Source organism: Neovison vison, chromosome 11, assembly GCF_020171115.1.
Source record: "Neovison vison isolate M4711 chromosome 11, ASM_NN_V1, whole genome shotgun sequence".
NCBI lineage: Eukaryota > Metazoa > Chordata > Mammalia > Carnivora > Mustelidae > Neogale > Neogale vison.
The window spans coordinates 150,223,220-150,241,798 of record NC_058101.1 but is presented as its reverse complement, the minus strand read 5'-3'; positions in this window follow the sequence as shown (position 1 = coordinate 150,241,798).

Here is an 18,579-nt window from a genome sequence, read left to right as displayed (position 1 = left end):
GGATATATTGCAGAGAGATCAAATAATTCAATATTCAACATAAAAACATGAAACTATAAGGAACTGATGGAAAATACAAACATATATGTCAGTTCTTGGAAGATTGGGAGGGAGGGGCTTATTATTATTATTATCTTTTAAGATTTTATTTATTTAGTTGACAGAGAGATCACAAGTAGGTAGGCAGAAAGAGAGAGAGAGAGAGAGAGGGTGGGAAGCAGGCTCCCTGCAGAGCAGAGTCTGACGTGGGGCTCAATCCCAGGACCCTGAGATCATGACCTGAGCAGAAGGCAGAGGCTTAACCCACTGAGCCACCCAGACGCCCCCCCAGGACGGAGGGGCTTATTAAGTGGAAAAGCAAAGGCAGAACCATGGAGAAAGGATTGATAGTTTGATCACATGGAAATGGGAAGTTTTTGTATACCAAAAAACAAAACAAAACAAAACAAAAAAAACTTGAGAGCAAAACGATAGACAAAATCTATTGACTGCATGTGATGAAGGATTGTTATGGTTGGTATACAAAAGAAATCTTTATCTATTTAGGAAAAGACAATTGCTCAATGTAAAAATTGGTTAAAGGTCAGTGTACCAGGAAGCTTTCAGATGTAAAAATATGCAACTGGCTTAAATTCAAGCTGGCTTAAACTGCGAGGTAGTTGACTGACTCATACATCTGCAAGTCCAGAGGGATGGTGAACTTTAGGGTTGGTGGATCTAAGACCCAAAGCCAGAGGATCCAGATTCTTTCCATCACTCTCATCAACTTGTCAGTTCCCATGCTAACTGGTTTGCAGATGTTCAGAACAGCTGCTGATTACCATTTTAGACACATGTATCATTCATGCCATGTGGCTCTTCCTTCTCTCTATACATTTTGAAATTATGTGACATATTAGACATATAAATATTGTGTATAATGCATATGTGGATCATGAAGCATAATTAAAAAGAAACAACCATGATGCCACTTCCTAAGGCAAGAACTATAACTTTACCAAATGTCTTGAAGTTGTCAGTGTGCTCCTCCCCAGTGCCCCTGCCTTCCTCCTCTTTCTGAGGAATATATTGCCTTAATATGTGTTTTATCATTTTCAGTTTATTTTTTATTTTTTCATTTTTATTGTATTTATTTTTATTTTTCCTTACTATTTTAACTTTTATTTTTACCTTTGCTGCATATTCATATATTGCTCAATAAGTAAATCAGATTTGTTTGTTCTCGAATGTTACAAAAATGATATTATACTGTGAGTGGTCCTCAGAGACTTGCTATTTTCACTTAACATTATATACTTATAATTCATCTGTCATAAAGTATGCAGTATTTCTTTCACTTACACTTACATATAAATTTTATGGTGTGATTTTACAAAAGCTGATTTATCTATTTGAGTTGCTTTGGTTTGTTTTGTTTTACTGTAACTAGGAACAATGCTGTGATCGCTCTTATATAAACCCCTTTTGTATGTGTGCAAGAAGAGTGTGTCTAATTTGCCCAGGGAAGGAGTTGTTGGGTAATGTGTTACACATATCCAGCTTCACAGGATAATGCCTAAGTGTTCTGCAAACTGATGGTACTTGCCCATAGCCTCACATCAGAGTATGAGCAACTCTGTTGCTCAGTGATACTTGATATTGTCAGACTTCTAAGTGTTTTCTAGGCTGAAGGGTGGGAAAGATGTATTGTCATCTGACTATCTATTTCCCTGATGGCTAAATATTGAGAATATTTTCATGTATTTATTGACTGTTTGTGTTTCTGATTTCCTGTTCTTACTTGTTCATCTCTTATCTACTGTTCCCATTTTGTGTTGTTTATCTTTCTTTGCCCAATTTATAGAACTTCCTATTAAATTCTGGATATAAATACTTTGCTGTATTTGTGATATGTGTCTTTTTCTAGCACGAGATTTTTCAGTTGATCCTTATTGCAAGTAAGGAAGTTTCTGCCCTAAAAGCTATCAGGGAACCTCTTCTTAACTCTCATGGGCTTCAAATGGCTTATGGCCAATTGTGCCTAAACCAGTCACTGGCAAGAGGGATGATGGGGTTATCATGACTGGGTCAGCTTAATAAGGGCCACCTTTGGAGATGAGTGAGGAGGAGATTTGTGAACATAACCATAATTTTGTTAAGAAGAAGGAAACACATGGAGATGGAGTCTGTGTATTTTTCTTTCCCCATAAATCTTTTCAGCTTCCATACTTTTCCTAGGCTCTTCTTACAGCAAACTCTACAAAAAAGTTGCCTATACTCAGTGGCTGCAGTTTCCCAACAGTGCCTCTTGATCTGAGGTTTTCATCTACCACTACCCTACCAACATTACTCTGGTCACTGTCATCAATGACCTCGCTGTGCTAAATCCAACGGTCAGTACTCAGTCTTCATCTCACTTTACCTTCTAGCAGTTTTTGACCCAGTTGATCTCATTCTTCTCCTTAACATCAGTCTTCTTCTCTTGGTTCCCAGCAACACTCTCCTGGTTTTCTCTCTACCTTAATGAGGCTACTGGTGTTATTCACTCTTATGTAAATCATCTCCCAAAAACTTTAGTGGCATAAAAAGAAACCAGTTATCTTGCTCATGCACCTGCAGTCTGTGGGGACAGCTTATCCCCACTTTACCAAGCATAATCCACGGAAACTTGAAGACTGGGGCTTGGAGCTGGACTCATCTGAAAGCTTGCTCATGCTCCTGTCTGGAGCCTGCCCTGGGAAAATTCAAAGAGCCAGGTCTCCTGGACATCTCTCTATCTCTGTGTGCTATCGGTATGGGGTCTCTTCAATTTGGCAGCTTCTGGGTGGCTGGACTGATTTTGTACCTTGGTTCAGGGCTCCCAAGGTGAGTTTCTAGAGAAAAGCCAAGCAGAAGCTTTATCAACTTTTCTAAGTTAGCTTCAAAAGTCACATGTGGTCGGGATCCCTGGGTGGCTCAGTTGGTTAAGCAGCTGCCTTTGGCTCAGGTCATGATCTGAGTGTCCTGGGATCGAGTCTCACATGGGGCTCCTTGCTCAGCAGGAAGCCTGCTTCTCCCTCTGCCTCTGCCTGCCACTCTGTCTGCCTGTGCTCACTCTCTCTGACCAAAAAAAAAAAAAAAAAAAAAAAGTCACATGTGGTCCTTGCTAAGGAGGACTGCCTCCTTGTTGAAATTTTAGCCAGGCTCTTTGGAGCCCTCTTCTTGACTAGGCCTTGACCATCCTTGGTCTGCTAAGCCCAGGTTAAGCAAAGAATCCTGCTGATTTAGTTTAGCAAGAATCCCTCCACCCTTGATAACTGATTAAATTCCCGCAGATTCCCTATCCTTGATATCAAAGTCCTGGCCTGCCTTTAGCCGGAATCCTGTTAAGCCAGTTTATCTGTTTTTTGTTTTGTTTTGTTTTCTTTTTTTCCTGTTAAGCCAGTTTAGCATGGATCTCCCTATCCTCAATACCTAATCAACATCCTCCTGTTAATATTCCTTCCCCTGACTCCTTTGCTTTCTTTAGCTATAAATCCCCAACTGCCTTTGCTGTATTTAGGGTTGAGATCAATCTCTCTCTCTCTCTCTCTCTTTTTTATTACAATAGTATACAATAAAGTTTTCCTAGTCATTTTAAACAAGTATCTTGTGCAAAATTTTTCTTTTACACTGCCATCACATTCTGATCATTAGAAAGGAGCCATGAAATCTGGGCAAGCACACTTTTTATGGAAGGAATGTTAATGAATTTGGGACATGTTTTAAACTATCACAGAGGTTACTTTTCAGAAAATTTTGCTGGTTCCCTCTAATCTCCATGCTCATTAAACCTTAAAATGTCCCAGTCCTGGGGTGTCTTTTTTCTATCTACTCTTAACCTCTGTAATAATTTCATCCAGGCTCTGCCTTACTCATTATTTTTAAAAATTGAAATATAACTTACCCACCATAAAATTTATCATTTTTGAATTTTTTAAAATTCAATTTAATTATTTAATTTTTTCAACAGGATAAGTTTACTTTTCAATCCCCATCACCTATTTCAGCCATCTTGCCCATCCACTGCCTCTCTGGTAACCATCAGTTTGTTGGATATATATGTATTTTTGATTGTTTATCTTCATGATGAATTGACACCTTTTCATTATATAAATGACCTTCTTTGCCCCTTCTTTGTTTTTTAGATTTTATTTATTTATTTGAGTGGGGAGAACACGGAAAGAGAGTAGAGGGAGAAGCAGATTCCTCACTGAGGAGAGAGCCCGACTCGGGCTCCCAGGACCCTGGGATCATGAACTGAGCCAAAGGCAGACGCTCAACCAACTGAGCCACCCAGGCATCCTCTTTGTCCTTTCATATGTTTTTCATTTAAGTATTTTTTTCTGATATAAGTATAGCTATCCCTGTTTTCTTTTGGGTTCCTCTGGCAGGGATACCTTTTTTCATCCCTTCACTTTGAGCCTCTGTGTCTCCTTAAAGTAAGTCTCTTGTAGACAACATATAATTGGGGCTTGTTTTTATTCATTCAACCAATCAATGTTTTTTGATTGAAGATTAATCCACTTACATTTAAGTAATTATTGATAGTTAAGGACATTCCTAATGCCTTCTTATTACCATCTTCTGGCTGACTGTTTTATAGTTCCATGGTTCTGTCCTTCCTCTCTTGATGTCTTCCTTTGTGAATTGATAGGTATGCTCCAATCACCCTCCCCCTTTTTTTAATCTCCTGTAGGTTTTTGCTTTGTGGTTACCATGAGGCTTAAATAAGAAGTCTTATAGATATAACAGTGTATTTTGAGCTGATAACAGCTTAACTTTGAATACATACAAAATCTCTACATTTTACTCCCTTCACCTCATTTTATGTTTTTGATGTCATAATTTACCACTTTTATATTGTTTACCCATTAACAAATTATTATAGATTTAATTTTTTTAAAATACTTTTGTTCTTTCTCCTTTATATTAGAGTTAGGTGATTAACACATCACCATATTACAGTATTATAGTAGTCAGAATTTGACTATATACTTATCTTTATCAGTGTGTTTTATATTCATATATTTTCATGTGACTAGTATCATTTCATTTTAGTTTTAAGAACTTCTTTCTGAATTTGTTGTAAGATAGGTGTAGCAGTGATGAACATGTTCAGCTTTTGTTTGGGAAAAACTTTATGTTTCCATAATTTCTGAAGGAAAACTTCACTGGTAAAGTATTCTTGGTGGATGGGTTTTCTTTCAGAATCTGAATGTATCTTCCCACTCTCTTCTCACCTGCAAGATTCCTGCTAAGAAATCTCCTTATAGTTTTATGGAGCTTCCCTTGTATGTGAGGAATTTTTTTTTTCTGACTGCTTTTTAACATTGTTTGTCTTTAATTTTTGACAGTTTTAATATAATTTTTCTTGGAAAAGATTAATTTGAGTTGAAATTTTCAGGAGGAATCTATGAACTCCAGGAACTTGGGTTTGGGAAGTTCTCAGCCATTATTATTTCTTTAAATAAGCTTACTGTCCCTTCTTCCTTCTCTTTTCCTTCTGTGATTTCAATAATGTGTAGACTGTTTCTCTTAATGGCATCCTGTGATTCACATAGGCTTTTTGCTTTCTTTCTTTCTTTCTTTCTTTCTTTCTTTATTTTCTTTTTTCTTCTCTGACTATATGTTGCTACTTTCCAGGTTTTTTTCTTCTGCTTAATCCAATATGTTATTTATGTTCTCTACTGCATTTTTAATTCTATGCATTGTATTCTGCAGTTCCAGAATTTATATTTTGTTCTTGTTTTTTGTTTGTTTTTACAATTTATAGCTCTCTGATAAACCTCTCATTTTTCACATATTGTTTTCCTGATTTCATGGAATTATCTTTCTGAGTTTTCTTTTAGCTCACCGAGTTTCCTTGAAAACAGGTATTTTGGATTCTATAATGTGTAAATGCCAAGTCTTCATTTCTTTGAGATTGGTTACTGGAAAATTACTGTGTTCCTTTGGTGGTGTCATATTTCCTTGATTTTTTTTATGTTCCTTTAAGACTTATGTTACTGTCTTTGCCTTTGAATAAGCATTTATGTCCTCTAGAGTTTATTAACTTGCTTTGGGAGAGAAGTGTCTTTGTTGTCTCTATCAGGGATTCTGAGGCTTTTGAGATTTTCTATAGATAAACCTGCTTCACATTCCTTGTTCCCTTTTGATGGGGAAGTTCTTAAATTTTTTGCATGGATAAACTAGTTTTTTTTTTAATTTAATTTTTTTTCAGTGTTCCAAAATTCATGGTTTATGCACCACACCCAGTGCTCCATGCAATACGTGCCTCTATAATACCCACCACCAGGCTCACCCGAGCCCCAACCCCCTCCGCTCCAAAACCCTCAGTTTGTTTCTCAGAGTCCACAGTCTCTCATGGTTTGTCTCCCCCTCCAATTTCCCCCAGCTCACTTCTCCTCTCCATCTCCCCATATCTTCTGTGTTATTCCTTATGCTCCACAAATAAGTGAAACTATATAATTGACTCTCTCTGCTTGACTTATTTCACTCAGCATAATCTCTTCCAGTCCGGTTCATGTTGATACAAAAGTTGGGTATTCATCCTTTCTGATGGAGGCATCATACTCCATTGTATTTATGGACCATATCTTCTTTATCCATTTGTTTGCTGAAAGGCATCTTGGTTCTTTCCACAGTTTGGTGACTATGGCCATTTCTGCTGTGAACACTGGGGTACAGATGGCCCTTCTTTTCTCTACATCTGTATATTTGGGGTAAATACCCAGTAGTGCAATTGCACTACTTCATAGGGAAGCTCTGTTTTTAATTTCTTAAGGAATTGCCACACTGTTTTCCAAAGTGGTTGCACCAACTTGCATTCCCACCAACAGTGTAAGAGGGTTTCCCTTTCTCCACATCCTTTCCAACACTTGTTGTTTACTGTCTTGTTGATTTTGGCCATTCTAACTGGTGTAAGGTAGTATCTCAGTGGGGTTTTTTTGTTTGTTTGTTTGTTGACAGACAGATATATCACAAGTAGGCAGAGAGGCAGGTAGAGAGAAAGAGGAGGAAGCAGGCTCCCCACTGAGCAGAAAGCCCCATGTGGGGCTCCATCCCAAGACACTGGGATTATGACCTGAGCTGAAGGCAGAGTCTTTAACCCACTGAACCACCCAGGCGTCCCTCTCAGTGTGGTTTTGATTTGAATCTCTCTGATGGCTAGTGATGATGAACATTTTCTCATGTGTCTGTTAGCTGTTTATATGTCTACTTTGGAGAAGTGTCTGTTTGTGTCTTCTGCTCATTTTTTGACATGATCATCTGTTTTGTGTGTGTTGAGTTTGAGGAGTTCTTTATAGATCTTGGATATCATCCCTTTGTCTGTAGTGTCATTTGCGAGTATCTTCTCCCATTCCGTGGGTTGCCTCTTTCTTTTGTTGACTGTTTCCTTTGCTGTGCAGAAGCTTTTGATCTTGATGAAATCCCAAAAGTTCATTTTCACCTTTGTTTCCTTTGACTTTGGAGACATATCTTGAAAGAAGTTGCTATGGCTGATGTTGAAGAAGTTACTGCCTATGTTCTTCTCTATGATTTTGATAGATTCCTGCCTTAGGTTGAGGTTTTTCATCCATTTCAAGTTTATCTTTGTGTATGGTGTAAGAGAATGGTCAAGTTTCATTCTTCTGACATAGCTGTCCAGTTTTCCCAGCACGATTTCTTGAAGAGAATGTCTTTTTTCCACTGTATCTTTTTCCTTGCTTTGTCAAAGATTGTTTGACCATAGAGTTGAAGGTCCATATCTGGGCTCTCTACTCTGTTCCACTGGTCTATGTGTCTGTTTTTGTGCCAGTACCATGCTGTCTTGGTGATCATAGCTTTGTAGTAAAGCTTGAAATCAGGCAATGTGATGTCCCCAGTTTTGTTTTTCTTTTTCAACATTTCCTTAGCAATTTGGGGGCTTTTCTGGTTCCATACAAATTTTAGGATTGTTTGCTCCTGATCTTTGAAAAATACTGGTGGGATTTTGATCGGGATGGCATTGAAAGTATAGATTGCTCTAGGCAGTATAGACATTTTAACAATGTTTATTCTTCTGATCCATGAACATGGAATGCTCTTCCATCTTTTTGTGTCTTCTTCAATTTCTTTCATGAGTGTTCTATAGTTCCTCGAGTACAGATCCTTTACCTCTTTGGTTAGGTTTATTCCCAGATATCTTATGGTTCTTGGTGCTATAGTGAATGGAATCAATTCTCTAATTTCCCTTTCTGTATCTTCACTGTTAGTGTGTAAGAAAGTAACTGATTTCTGTACATTAATTTTGTATCCTGCCACATTACTGAATTGCTGTATGGGTTCTAGTAGTTTGGGGGTGGAGTATTTTGGGTTTTCCATATAAAGTATCATTTCATCTGTGAAGAGAGAGAGTTTGACTTCTTCATTGCCAATTTGCATACCTTTTATTTCTTTTTGTTGTCTGATTGCTGTTGCTAGGACTTCTAGTACTACGTTGAGCAAGTGGCGAGTGTAGAGATCCTTGTCATGTTCCTGATCTCAAAGGGAAGGTTGTCAGCTTTTCCCCATTGAGGATGATATTAGCTGTGGGTTTTTCATAAATAGATTTGATGAAGTTGAGGAATGTTCCCTCTATCCCTGTACTTCAGAGCATTTTAATCAGGAATGGATGCTGTATCTTCTCAAATGTTTTTTCTGCATCAACTGAGAGGACCTTGTGGTTCTTCTCTTTTCTCTTATTGATTTGTTCTATCACATTGATTGATTTGTGAATGTTGAACCACCCCTGCGTTCCATGGATCTTGGTGGGTCCCATGGATCATGGTCATGGTGGATAATCTTTTTAATGTACTGTTGGATCCTCTTAGCTAGGATCTTGTTGAAAATCTTAGCATCTGTATTCATCAGGGATATTGGTCTGAAATTCTCTTTTTTAGTGGGGTCTTTGCTTGGTTTGGGGATCATGGTAATGCTGGCTTCATAAAAAGAGTCTGGAAGTTTTCCTTATGTTTCTATGTTTTGAAACAGCTTCAGGAGAATAGGTATTATTTCTTCTTTGAAAGCTTTGTAGAATTCCCCAGGGAACCTGTTAGGTCTTGGGCTCTTGTTTTTTGGGAGGTTTTTGATCACTGCTTCAATCTCATTACTAGATATTGGTCTATTCAGTTTGCCAACAAACAAAAACAGCTTATCAATGGCTGCCGTGGTATTTGTAAAATTTAACTTCTTAAATGGGGTCTATATACATGTATATTGTTTTATTATTTTCTGTATCTGAATATATCTGAATGCCTGAAATTTTAAAGGGGAATGGAAGGTACAGGCTTCCAGTTATGGAATGAATAGGTCGTGAGGAGGAAGGATACAGCATAGGGAATATATTCAATGGTATTATAATAGCATTGTGTGGTGATATATAGTAACTACACAAATAGTAAGCATAACATAACATAGAGTTTTTGAATCACTTTGTTGTACATCTTTGTTGTACATCTGAAACTATATATGAAATAAAGGAAATAAAACTTTTTTTTTTCCCCGCATGGAAAGTCACGCTAAGTGTTGACAATTTTCTTTTCTTTCACTAGGGTGAAAGAGCACTAGGGTGTTTGTGGGTCATATGGGGGAACCACAGGTGAGACATCCCTAGCAGCTCATTCTGATGGAATCCAGGAAGTGGTTAGTCAGAACTGTGTCCATTGAATATGTTCCATTCTAAGCTCTGGCTACTGTTCTCCCTGCCTCTCATCACTTCCCAGTGGAGAAGTTTACAACCTGGTATTCTGGATGGAATGATGATGAAGTGGACCTCTTTGCAGCATCCTGAACATGTGGGGAACCCAGGCACTCATCACAGGCTCTCACTTTCTCCCATGGGAAAAATCACTGGGCTAGAGGTCTCTCTGAAACTGGACTGTGCTATCTTGGGTGAGAGGTGATGAAGTTGAAGTGAAGCTGTTCTTCTTTACCCTCTTTGTGCATCCAGTCTTGGATTTTTTTTTTTTTTTTCCCTTCCAGTGGTGTGCTGGAACTTCCCTGCTGGACTCCTGGACTTCCACAAAGGTTTCTTGTCAATGGGTGACTGTCAATATGTATTGTTTGGGGGGAAGATTGCTGAAAACTCCTCTACCCCATTTTGATGACATCACTCGTCAACTGGTTTTTCTCAGAATTACAAAATACCGTTCCCAAGAAATGCTGGGGAGGAATTAATGAATAGTTTTGCTGGTCTTTTCATGATTATATGCACTAATTTCTCTCAGATATGTACTTAGGAAAGGAATGGCTGTAGAACCCCAAAGATATTTGAAGTGGTTGAATTAATTTAGACTCCTATTAACCACACAAAGGAATTCCGTTATCTTACATTCTCAAAAAACATTAAGTATTGTTTGTCTTTTAAATTTCACCTATTCTGATAAGTATATTCTGGTATCTCATTATAGTTGTAGACTTATAGTAGTGAAACTTAAAGACAATGTAAATGACTAAAATGGTATCAGGTATATAAAATAACCACTTTGCTCTCCATAGAAAAACACCTAACAATTATTCTGCCCTTAAAAATCTAGATAAGATTAGCTCAAATCTCCATTCCATCCCATATCTTACTGAATCTGTGATGCCTTTCTCAACATTACTGTGGATTTCCAGGTAACCTATGCTCCATGGTTACCTTGGCTCTGAGTGCTTGCCTCTTCTAAATGTTTATTCTCACTTCTCTGTTTGGTGCAATTTCTCATTAACTTTACCATTGACCCCACATGGAACTTAGCCCTTTTCCTTGCTGTCCACACAAAATCACTCAAACAGCACTTGTGGATCTAATATGGGGAGATTAAAGGAGTTGCATCACAAAATACAAATTAGTTAAAATTGGAATTTTAACATTCCTGCTTTTAAAAGTCTTTTGGCTACTCTATCATGTGATTTGGTTCTCTTTTCTCTCTCTCTCTTTTTAAATATTTTCTGCCTTTTTTCTCCCCTTGGGAACAAGGAAACAAATTTTCTTTCATTGTGTGCATGTGTGTTTGTATGAAGTCAACTCTCTTTAGTCTTTTCCGGTAAGTACGCTCATTTCTAAACTTCCTTTTGGGAATCCAAAAGCTTGGCTAAAGCTTAGAATTTCCACTTGTAAGAGCCTGATTAGGCTCTAAGACAAACTGCCATTCTCTTTTGCAGGCTCTTGTCTCAAAACAGATAGTGGCTCCATTCTTTTGGTTCAGTAGGCATTAAAATAGAAAACTGGAAAAGTATTAACAAAATGTTAATAGCATTTATTTCTGAATGATGATTACTCCAGAGTTTTAATTTTTTTTCAATTTTACTTTCTATACTTTCCAGATTTTCTTTTTTAAAAGATTTTATTTTTTTTATTTGACAGAGAGAGACACAGCAAGAGGGAACACAGACGGGGAGTGGGAGAGGGAAGACTTCCCGACGAGCAGGGAGCCCCATGCGGGGCTCGATTCCAGGACACTGGGATCAGGACCTGAGCTGAAGGTGGACGCTTAATGACTGAGCCACCCAGGCACCCCTATACTTTCCAGATTTTCTAAGTAAACATATCATGATCTCTTACAGATCAGTTACTTTCAGGAAACTTGTTCCTTGTGGGAGAAGAAATATATCAGTATAATGTAGGTACCATACAGGTTAAAACCTTGGCAATCAGAACTAGATTTAAATTCTGCCTCCATTCCTTACAAATTTGGACTTCTTAGACATCTTTCCTCATTTCAATGTCAGTATTAAACCAGATAATGTATATTAAGTGCTTACCATAATGCCTGCTATATATTGGGATAAGTCTTAGGACTTGGAATGAGTAGTTATGGTGGTGTTGAAGTGGTGATGTGCTGGCTTGTGGTGTTCAGTAGAGCAAGGTATGAAATGATTCGTTTCCAGTTATAAGAAAAGTGTTACAGCTTACAAATATTTTAGTTAAGTGTACATTTAAATTCAATTAATTTATTTAAAATGTATATTAAGTTGCTCTATGGTAATCCTTATAGTCTCATCAACTTTCCACAATTTTATTTCAGAATACCATTGTAAGTGGAAGAAAAAAAAGTGGAGTTAGGCTGAAAAATTTCATATGAGTACATTGTCCGTGTTGCATCTCACCTAATTTTTACTTGTACACTATTGGTTGGAATGATTATGAGTGATTAAATTGCTATGATGTGTGATTGTATAATTATTTCATTTTTTTCTTGATTTTTTTTTATTCCCTTGAGTAACTTTTAGTAAGAAAGAAAAGAGGTATTAAGAAGTTTCAAGTAGTATACCTAAATAGCAAATGGGAGAAGAATGCAATAAATATCTTTTTTAGGAGCATAAGACAAACAAAGAAATGAAAAATAATGATCACATGACTTTGTATTGCATTTCTATGTTAATAATACACTAAATTTGATTTTACTGTGTCCATAAAAGGCAAAGTATGTGCTCTTATTTACTTTATTTCTGCCCAAATTGTCTTTGGGTTTCTTCAAAGACTTTAAGGTATCATTACAGTACCCAAAATGTGTGTTTGAAGAAAAAAAATGCAATGAAAATTGCTACTTTTAACTAGGCACAGGCCTAGTTAACTAGGCCCAGGCCTTTCCCCCAGGGTGTTCAATTCACGATATGAAATTACATAATCCACAGGACTTTATTTTGTAGTATTCAGATCTTTAACCAAATTCTCTTTCTTTTATTTTCTGCTCACATTTGTTTCTTTCCACTTCTCTTCCTTGACTTTGATCTTTCAGATAGTAAGAATTATTTTACTATGAAACTCCGTTATGAGTTTTCAATTATTGAGAAAGCAAGCTAATTAGCTATAATATTTTTTAAAAAATCTTTTTCCTGAAGAAGGAAATAAAGGATGGGAAACGAGATAGTCTTGTAGGAATTCTCCGCAGGAGTTCTGAAGCAAGCTACCATTATTGAAAATACCATTTTTGATGGATCTGCCAGATAATTAGTAATTGATGTGATAGGCATTTCATTTTGGTTGCTTTTATGTGAGAGAGATTGCAAAAAAGACAATAACATGTATTAAGAAGTTAGAAAACCCAATGTACTTTATAGCACATCACATATTGTTATAGCAAATATAATTTAATGTTAAGATGATGTTTTTGATGAACAGAAACTTATTATTAGAATAGTTCTAAAGCCTCAAGCAAATCAGCCTCCTGTGTTCCCAGCAGGGTTCACAACCATCTTCCCATTAATTAGGAATCAGAGATGAAGGCAAGGAACTGATGAGCAACAGGAAATGATTAGCATCTTATGCCAATGGCAAAGAATTCTGCTATATCAGTCAGTGGATCTTAATCCATGCTCATGTGAAGTGGTGCTTTGGTATAACATTTGTCATGGATGAATTAAATTATATATATGCAAAATTGGACTGTAAAAAGATGTTTCTCCCCCAGAGTTCATGTTCTCACAACATTTTTCAGTCCATTGGTCCTCAGCACAGCAGATATTGATGGCTCATTTCCAAAGTACCAAGGCCAAGTGACAAGCATAGGAACAGTGACTCTTTCTAGTTCTGTTCATTAACCTACTAGTGTAGACTAAATGTGCAGCTCTCATGAATGAGATTAGTAGTCTTATAAAATATGAGACCCTAAAGAGCTACCCCTGCCCTTCCACCAGATGAGGACACAGTGAGAAGATGACTATTCATGAACCAGGAAAAGGGCCCTCACTAATCACCAGATCTGCCAGTGACTTCATCTCAGACTTCTGGATCTCTGATTCCAAAACTGAGAAATAAATGTCTGTTGTTTAAGCCATCCCAGCCTATGGTATCATTTTCATAACAGCCCAAACAGAATAAGACTCTTAGCAATTATTTGGACCCCTCAATGGCTTTGACTTCAGTAAAGAGTCATACTTCCATCAAAGATATCCTCTAAAGTTGAAAAAAAAAGATTGCATTAGTTATTCTGTTATTAAGGGAGAAAGTAGGCTAATGGGTTTATGCTTCTATATTGGCTACACTTCTATATTGGCTACACTATCTTCTTTCCCAGCCTAGTTAATAATTTCTTGTAGAATGATCCACTATGTTTTGTTGAAGATAGAAACCAGATTTTGACACTTGCTCTGCCTCCTGCCTCTTACATGACTGTGACTGAGTTAAATTTTAGGACTTCATTCTTTTAATCTTTTTGATGGGGAGATTGGTTCCATCATTCTTTCATTCAATAAAAATAAATTATCAGTCACATTACTACATGTTAGTTTTCAAACTTTTCACCACATGAGATTCTTTCTTAATATATATTTTTTGGATCTTATTATTTTGAAAGATTTGTTCTACCAAATGGACTCTGCATTGTGTATTAAATAATATGTACTTTTTTCTATTTAAAATATATGTTTTTTTCTATGAAAGTATTTAAAAGGAGACATTTAGATGGGAATCACAACTTTTGATTAGCTTGAGATAATGATTCTAGCCCAAACAAGAAATCCTTACTGTTAGAGTTAGCTTTTAGTCATATCACCAATAACTGTGCTGTTCCCATTAAGTTTTATATTTTTTTCTTTTGGAAGGATAGTTGATATATGATATATAATATTACATACAATATATACAATATTATATTAGTTTCAGGTGTACAACATAGTGATTCAACAGTTACATACTTTATATATTATATACATTATGAAATGCTCACCATGATACATATAGTTATCATCTGTCATCATACAATCTTATTACAATATTATTGACAGCATTTCTTGCGATGTACTTTTCATCCCTGTAGCTTTTTTATTTTATGACTAGAAATTTGTACCTTTTAAACCCCTTTACCTGTTTTGTTTTTATATTTAATGTAATTTTAAATTCCAGTATAGTTAATATACAGTGTTATATTAGTTTCAGGTGCACAATACAGTGATTCGACGCTTCCATACAATACACAGTGCCCATCAAGAAAGTGTACTTCTTAATCCCCATCACCTATTTTACCCATCCCCCACACACCTCTCCTCTGGTAACCATCCCTTTGTTCTCTAGAGTTAAGGGTCTGTTTCTTGGTTTGTTTCTCTGTCTCTCTCTCTCTCTCTTTTTTTTTTCTCGTTGCCGCTTAGTTTCATTTCTTAAATTCCACATATGATTACAATCGTATGGTATTTGTCTTTCTCTGGCTGACTTACTCACTTTGCATAAACTCTCTCTTTCTCTCTCTATCTCTATACAGATAGACATCTACATATCTATATATACCACTTTTTCTTTACCTATTCATCAGTCAATGGACACGGGCTGCTTCTATAATTTGGCTATTGTAAGTAATGCTACTATAAATATACGGGGGAGCATGAATACCTTCGAATTAGTATTTTGATATTTTTTTGGCTAAATACTCAGTAGAGTGATTACTGGATCATAGGGTAAGTTTTATTTTTAATTTTTTGAGGAACCTCCATACTGTTTTCCACAGTAGCTGCACAAATTTGCATTCCTACCAATAGTGTTTCCCCAATATGCAGAGGTTACCCCATCTGGTTTAGGACAGATGGCAGGGGTGAGGAGGGAGAATCAGGAAGGGTTCTCTGGAAGAAGGGATGTTTAGTAACATAGCATTCCATGGAAGTGAGAAACCACAGGGCAAGGTGGAGGATGTAAAACCAGTTTGGTAAGGTCCACCCAGAGAATTTCAACAGAGGCTGCAATGTCAGGCAGGGGTGGACCACCCAGGGCCTCTCAGTCAATTAAAGGATTCTGGAGCTCATAGTATCCATTGGTGAGGGGGGAAAGTGGTGTGTTCAAGTTCGCCTGTTAGAATAGTCCCAAAGGTTGCCCAAAGTACACAAAGATTCCTTTTTCTCCACATCCTCACCAATACTCATTATTTCTTGTGTTTTTTATTTTAGCCATTCTGACAAGTATGAGGTGATAGTGCATTGTAGTTTTGATTTGGAGTTCCCTGATGATGAGCATATTTTCATGTAGATGTTGGCCATCTGAATGTCTTCTTCGGAGATATGTCTGTTCATGTCTTCTGTTAATTTTAAATTAGATTATTTGTTTTTGGAGTGTTGAGTTATATCAGGTCTTTATATATTTTGGATACTAACCCTTTTTCATATAGGTCGTTTGCAAATATTTCTCCCATTCAGTAGGTTGCCTTTTGGTTTTGTTGCTTATGTCCTTTAGCAGAAGCTTTTTATTTTGATGTGGTCCCATTAGCTTATTTTTGCTTTTATTTCCCTTGCCTCAGAAGACATGTTCAGAAGAATGTTGTTGCAGCCAATGCCAGAGACATTACTGTCTTTGTTCCATTCCAGGATTTTTGTTTTCATGTCTCACATTTAGGTCTTTAATCCATTTAGAGTTTATTTGTGTGTGTATGGAGGAAGAAAGTGGTCCACTTTTTTTTTTTTTTTTTTGCATGTAGCTTTCCAGTTTTCTCAATGCCATATGCTGAATAGACTATCTTTTTCCCATTGTATATTCATTCCTCCTTTCTCAAAGATTAATTGACCATATAATTATGGATTTATTTCTGGGTTTTCCATTGATCTATATGTCTGTTTTTATGCTACTACCATACAGTTTTGATCACTACCACTTTGTAATATAGCTTGAAGTCTGGAATTGTGATGCCTCCACCTTTGTTTTTCTTTTTCAAGATTACTTTGGCTATCTGAGGTCATTTGTGGTTTCATACAAATTTTAGGATAATTAGTTCTAGATCTATGAGAAATGCTGTTCATATTTTGATAGGGATTGCAGTAAATTTGTAAATTGCTTTGAATAGTATAGACATTTTAACAATACTTGTTCTTCCAACCTATGAGCATGGAATGTCTTTCCATTTTTTTGTGTTATCTTGAATTTCTTTTGTCAGTGTTTTACATTTCTCAGAGTAAATGTCTTTCACCCCTTTGGTTTAATTTATTCTTAGATATTTTATTGTTTTTGGTACAATTGTAAATGAGATTATTTTCTCCATTTTACTTTATGCTGCTTCATTATTAGTGTACAAGAATGCAGTAGATTTCCATACATTGCTTTTGTATCCTGCAACTTTACTGGATTTATTTATCAGTGCTAATAGTTTTTTGGTAGAGTCTTTAGGTTTTCTATATTTAGTGTCATGTCATCTGCAAATAGTGAGTTTTACGTCTTCTTTACCAATTTAGTTGTCTTTATTTCTTTTTTTTCCATTAGATTAAAAAACATTAAAATAATTCCAAGCTTTTAATCAGTTTGTTTATAAGTGTTATCTACATAACATATCTACATATGGGCACCTTGTCATATGTCTTCTTCTATTTTTAATTCATAGTTCCTGAGCTCTCAAAAAACAGTTCTGATACAAAGAAAGGGACAGAGGTAGCTTTAGTTGTAAGATCAATGCAATTAACATTTCCAGGTAGTTCCATTGGCAGGTCTATCCATTAGGTTTTTAAAAAAAAATTAAAATGGTTCAAAATTACTTATTACTACCTGTGAAAGTTGCTTAGGAATCCAGGAACTCCAAGGTCAGATGGGGGAGATGGTCTTTGTTCTAAATTGTTATGACCTAATAATTCAAAGGACAGATAAACAAAATAATATCATTAAGCACTGTGATTTTGGCTTTGAGTTTGTTAGCAGATGCTTAGCAAAGCAGGAGATCATTTCATATCCATTTGTTAGATGCTTGTGGAAAATGATCTATCTATCCAGGAAATAAAATACCCTTAAAGTTTTCTCAATGGGCTGTGTCCTTATTAGTTCATGCGCCAAATAGTTTGAGGGATCACTAGTTAAGTCACTGGGCTGAGATGGGAAAACTTGCAGTTGAAAACAGTATAGAAGGTCAGAAAAATAATGTTCTCAAAACATGTTTGAATGTCTGATTCAACTTAATTAAGAGTTCTTTGTCCTTCACATCTGACCCCACTCTTTCCCTAAGCCTCCAAAGATGAAAGTTTGCATTCATGTCTATTAGATGACCTCTGGAAATAAGTAACCTTTGGCTGGCAATTTGAAAATATTCATAATGGGCATGATGTGAGTGAGAAATAATTAAGGAACCAAAAAGTAACTTCTTTACTTAGTGTTCAAGTGAATTTAAAAGCATTTTCAAATATCTTTTATAGGCCAGGATTTCTGTGATATAATAATTATCTGTTGTTTCCCTACTGCCCTTAAGATGCTTCCAGTGAAATGGAAATTTTATAACTTACAGACATAGAATCAACAGTCATGAAATTATTATAGATTTTTTTAAAAAAGGTAGGACAGTAGGGGCGCCTGGGTAGCTCATTTGGTTAAGCATCTGCCTTCAGCTCGGGTCATGATCTTGGGTCCTGGGATCGAGCCCCACATCGGGCTCCCTGCTCAGTGGGGACCCTGCTTCTTCTTCTCCCTTTGCCTGCTGCTCCCCCTGCTTGTGCTCTCTCTCTCTCTCTCTCTCCGAAAAAGAAATAAAATATTAAAAAATAAAACTCAGAATAGTTCTCCGATGGAGACCTCTCAAAAAAAAAAAAAAAAAAAAAGGTAGGAGAATAGACGAACATTTTCTACTGAAGATTATTGCGACTCAGCTTCTGACATAGATACTAAAGCCAGCCATTTTTAGGAGGGGAGGAATTGGTAATGATAGT